The sequence below is a fragment of the Schistocerca piceifrons genome, chromosome X (assembly GCF_021461385.2).
Source record: "Schistocerca piceifrons isolate TAMUIC-IGC-003096 chromosome X, iqSchPice1.1, whole genome shotgun sequence".
Taxonomy (NCBI): Eukaryota; Metazoa; Arthropoda; class Insecta; order Orthoptera; family Acrididae; genus Schistocerca; species Schistocerca piceifrons.
In genome coordinates this window covers 831,410,771-831,416,523 of record NC_060149.1, presented here as the reverse complement: position 1 = coordinate 831,416,523, position 5,753 = coordinate 831,410,771, and the positions used below count along the sequence as shown (strand labels likewise).

The following is a 5,753-nucleotide window of genomic DNA, read 5'->3' as shown; positions in this document are numbered from 1 at the left end:
ACAACCGTTTTTCTAGAATTTAAAAGCTGTGGAATAACAGATTCTAATGATGGGTAACACCAAGTTGACATCACGTGTCACAAAGCCCACAGTCGAAAAGCCCACTACACCAACGACTGGCGACCTACAGAGCAGGTTGCGGGAACAGACAGCTGACACGGAGGTCGCTGGGATCACCATGGCTTCGCTGGAGCAGCAACCGAGCTGGCGAATCAAGTCACGCTGACAGTCGCTTCCGACCTAGAAGGGGCAGAGTTAGTATTGTGTGCCAGGGTTTGGCCAGCGGCGACTCCAGTACCCACCAACTGCCCAAGGTCAACATCCTCCAGAATGTCAACACCCAACAAATGGTTGCCGACAGTTCCGTCCCACTCAACCGGAGGATGTATGATGCCATAGCACAATCGGAGGGGTCAGTCAACGAACGTGATCTCTCGTCGTGTGGTGATACTGATCACGGCAGGGATTATGGTCCTTTTTAAGAACCTTACCATCAGGCCTACCAAAGCAGATAGGGCGAGTCGTCTGGGGGCAAGGTACTCCACATTTTCCACCAGAGGGAGTCGCAGTCGTCAAGGCGATAAATGTGGCATCAGTTCAGACCATCCTCCAGACAGCGTCGTTCGCGGCGCCGCGTGCAGACCGTAATGCTGTTGTGGATTCCTGGCAAAAGGACACATGGATTTTTTTTCTGTCAAGTGTCCATGAATGAAGATAACACGAGCGTACAACTGAAGTGTGTAGAATGAGTATGTATGGAGTGTGGGACATGGAGTCGACATCAAGAGTTGCATCCATAGATACGTTACAGACGAATTATGGTCATAGCAGAAAGGAAAAAAATAGCATTTGGTGAACGTTAAGAGCAAGGAGAGTGTTTCAATTGGAAAAACTATACGACATCAAATGACTCAGATTCGCGGAGAATAAATTAAATATATGTTACTGTAATTTTGTAAGAGGTTTTCAAGTGTTCGTCAGGTGGTGTACTTTTTTTAACCTAGTTAGCTTTATAATTTTCTTTTCGATCTAGCTTCTTATCAACAGATTTGTCTTTAAGAGTTTCAGATAAAGCATTCCTTTCGTTGACGTATTGTTATTTTGTAACATGACTTTAAATGTACCGTTTGGTCTATTTTTCCAGTTTTTATTTAAGAGGAATTTGTCTTCAGATCTTCGACGTTCTTCAACAGCTTTAATAAAGTGTTATCTTCGTCATGTTCTGGGTTAACCATCAAGGATAACATGCATCACCTGAACTGTGGCCTGTTGTGGTGGATTGGGCGCCAGAGGACTTCGTTCAAAAATGGCTCTGAGCACTATGGGACTTAACATCTGAAATCATCAGTCCCCGAGAACTTAGAACTACTTAAACCTAACTAACCTAAGGACACCACACACATCCATGCCCGAGGCAGGATTCGAACCTGCGACCGTAGGGGTCGCGCGGTTCCAGACTGAAGCGCCTAGAACCGCTCGGCCACACCGGCCGGCTGAGGACTTCGTAACTGTTAGGAAAAGTGAGAGACAAGGATCGTGGACGATATGAAACTGTCTTTCTACTGTAATTTCTTAGTTTTATTTAGCGTATATGCTAATGGGTCATGTAAATAATTTCTGGAGAGAACGACTGTGGGAAATTAGAAAGAAGGGCTGTTTGTTTCGATGATTTTCATGTAAAGATGTTCTCTGGCAGTTGTAAGTTTGAATATATCTTTATATATATATATATATATATATATGCATGAACAATTATGGCGGTTGCTTTTGAAATAATGAACAGTTTACTTACTTTTTCCATCTGACTTGGTTTATTTAACTACTCCTTATAACTATAATTGGTTGAAGACTGCGTAATATGTAGTATTTTTTTTTTTTTTTTTACTAGCTCTTAGGAAGGTCTGGAAGTGTCTAAAGGCATCACAAAGGCTAGGTTAAACCATATCTCTCCTAATGTAAAGAAGATAGACATGTTTTTCATAGAATATAAATAATTTAACCACATTGCTACATTAACCCCTATTTATCAACGTGTGAAGAAGATCGAAACATTAATTTAAGAATGTAAACACTGAGGGTAGATTAAACTTCACTTGTCACATTTATGGAGAATAGAAATGTTTATAAAATCCTATTCGCTATTAATTTACATCGCCACCTCCTTTTAACAGTTAGTCTTTTTACCTGTAAGTGCCTTTAGGTCCCATATGCTGTCATTTCAAGGCCGGCCGCAGTGGCCGTGCGGTTCTACGCGCTACAGTCCGGAACCGCGGGACTGCTACGGTGGCAGGTTCGAATCCTGCCTCGGGCATGGATGTGTGTGATGTCCTTAGGTTAGTTAGGTTTAAGTAGTTCTAAGTTGTAGGGGACTGATGACCTAAGATGTTAAGTCCCATAGTGCTCAGAGCCATTTTGTCATTTCAATTTCAGCGTCCGCTGTAATTTTTGTGTGTGATAGACTAAGTTCATGTATAATTGCCTGTCTTCCTACATTGACTTCCCTAGTATTCGATAGTCCTTACGAATGGAAGCTGGGTCTTCGCTTCTGTCTGACTGACGTATGATTACTTTTTAAAATGATTACCTCTGCCTTATCCCTACGACTTATCTTAGAAGCTAGATTAAGGAAAGGCAAACCTACGTTTCTAGCATTTGTAGACTTAGAGAAAGCTTTTGACAATGTTGACAGGAATACTCTCTTTCAAATTCTGAAGGTGGCAGGGGCAAAATACAGGGAGCGAAAGGCTATTTAAAATTTGTACAGAAACCAGATAGCAGTTATAAGAGTCGAGGGACACGAAAGGGAAGCAGTGGTTGGGAAGGGAGTGAGACAGGGTTGTAGCCTATCCCCGATGTTATTCAGTCTGTATATTGAGCAAGCAGTGAAGGAAACAAAAGAAAAATTTGGAGTATGTATTAAAATCCATGGAGAAGAAATAAAATCTTTGCGGTTCGCCGATGATATTATAATTCTGTCAGAGACAGCAAAGAACTTGGAAGAGCAGTTGAACGGAATGGGCAGTGTCTTGAAAGGAGGATATAAGATGAACATCAACTAAAGCAAAACGAGGATAATAGAGTGTAGTCGAATTAAGTCGGGTGATGCTGAGGGAATCAGATTAGGAAATGAGACACTTAAAGTAGTAAAGGAGTTATGCTATTTGGGGAGCAAAATAAGTTCGGTAAACCTCAGACTTTCCATTTCTTCTCCCTGAACTTTAATCAGGGAAAGTCTACAACGTGTCACTGTTAAAGTGTTTCACCTAAATAATGTTAATCGTCTCGACAGCCTTCAATACCAATATTCCTAACATCGATTACTCTAAATATTTGGGTCTCCAGCCTCACTATAAAAGGTTCATCCTGTAGGGCATAGGTTGTTGTTGTTGTGGTCTTCAGTCCTGAGACTGGTTTGATGCAGCTCTCAATGCTACTCTATCCTGTGCAAGCTTCTTCATCTCCCAGTACCTACTGTAACCCACATCTTTCTGAATCTGTTTCGTGTATTCATCTCTTGGTCTCCCTCTACGATTTTTACCCTCCACGCTGCCCTCCAATACCAAATTGGTGGTCCCTTGGTGCCTCAGAATATATCCCACCAACCGATCCTTTCTCCAAATCAAGTTGTGCCGCAAATTTCTCTTCTCCCCAATTCTATTCAATACCTCTTCATTAGTTATGTGATCTACCCATCTAATCTTCAGCCTTCTTCTGTAGCACCACATTTGGAAAGCTTCTATTCGCTGCTTGTCTAAACTGTTTATCGTCCACGTTTCACTTCCATACAAATACTTTCAGAAACGACTTCCTGACACTTAAATCTATACTCGGTGTTAACAAATTTCTCTTCTTGAGAAACGCTTTCCTTGCCATTGCCAGTCTACATTTTATATCCTCTCTACTTCTACCATCATCAGTTATTTTGATCCCCAAATAGCAAAACTCACTTACAACTTTAAGCGTCTCATTTCCTAACTAATTCCCTAACATCACCCGATTTAAGTCGACTATATTCCATTATCCTTGTTTTTTTTGTTTTTTGTTTTATTGTTGATGTTCATCTTATATCCTCCTTTCAAGACACTGCCCATTCCATTCAGCTGCTCGTCCAGGCCCTTTGTTGTCTGTGACAGAATTACAATGTCCTCGGCGAACCTCAAAGTTTTTATTTCTTCTCCATGGATTTTAATTCCTACTCCGAATTTTTCTTTTGTTTCCTTTACTGCTTGTTCAGTATACAGATCGAATAACATCTGGGATAGACTACAATCCTGTCTCACTCCCTTCCCAACCACTGCTTCCCTTTCATGCCTCTCGACTCTCATAACTGTCATCTGGTTCTTGTACAAATTGTAAATAGCCTTTCGCTGCCTATATTTTACTCCTGCCTCCTTCGGAATTTGAAAGAGAGTATCGTGAATATTGGGGAGTGAGTCTGCCGCCATCTTAGTTGCTGAACTCGTTACCGTCAAGCCAGAGGTGTACGGATAACTCACGATACATATCCGGTAGCATCTGAAGAACATGCACTCGACTTCCGCGATCGCGGTTGTAGGGACGCTTGTGATTGTTGACAGGAATCAACCATCCTGTTTCCATATTAATTTATAGGTGTCGCATGAACGATTGTATCCACCTTTTTAATTTGTAATCTCTACACCTTCATCTACATATATACTCTTCAAACCTCTGTGAAATACATGACAGAGCGTACGTCCTATTGCGCCTGTTATTAGGGCCTTTTACCCGTTCTATTCACGTAGTGAGCGAGGGAAGAATTACTGTTTAAATGTCTCCGTGTGTGCTGTAATTAATCTAATCTTGTCGTCACGGTCCTTACGGAAGCGATACATAGGATTTGGTTCTCTATTCCTAGAGTGACCATTTATATTCGGTCCTTGAAATTTTGTAAGTAGTCTTTGTCGGAGTAGTTTACTTCTAGTACTGCCCTTCTCTGCATACATTCAAATTCTCCTATTTGGTAGGGGTCCCACGCACTTGAGCAATATTCTATGATGGGATGCAAGAGTGATTTGTAATGAATCTCCTTTGCAGACTAATTGCGTTTCCCCTTGAGCAATATTCTAGGATGGGGTGCAAGAGTGATTTGTAATTAATCTCCTTTGCAGACTAATTGCGTTTCCCCTATATTATAGCAATATAACAAAGTCTACCATTTACTTTGGGCAACGGCCTTACCGCAGTGGATACACCGGTTCTCGTGAGATCACCGAAGTTAAGCGCTGTCGGGCGTGGTCGGTACTTGGATGGGTGACCATCCAGGCCCCTATGCGCTGTTGCCATTTTTCGGGGTGCACTCAGCCTCGTGATGCCAATTGAGGAGCTACTCGACCGAATAGTAGCGGCTTCGGTCAAGAGTATCATCATAACGACTGGGAGAGCGGTGTGCTGACCCCACGCCCTTCGTATCCGCATCCTCCACTGAGGATGACAAGGCGGTCGGATGGTCCCGGTAGGCCACTCGTGGCCTGAAGACGGAGTGCTTTTACCATCTACTTTACCCACGACTGAACCTAAGTGATCATTCCATTTCATATCCTTACAAAGTTTAACACCAGGGTTGAGTCGACCAATTGCCACCAATACTGTAGTCACAGGGTACTACGCTTTTTCGTTTTGTAAAATCCACATTTGTCCATTTCTGAATATTTAAAGCAAATCACCAGTCTTTACACCACTTTGATATCATATCAAGATCTGACTGAATATTTATGCAGCTTGTAATGTAGGAA

At 42.1% G+C, this 5,753-nt stretch overlaps 1 pseudogene; it reads left to right on the top strand.

Annotated features, from left to right (window-relative positions):
• The first annotated feature begins 5,185 nt into the window (after positions 1-5,185).
• On the top strand, positions 5,186-5,303 carry LOC124723491 (annotated as a pseudogene).
• The last annotated feature ends 450 nt before the right edge of the window (positions 5,304-5,753 follow it).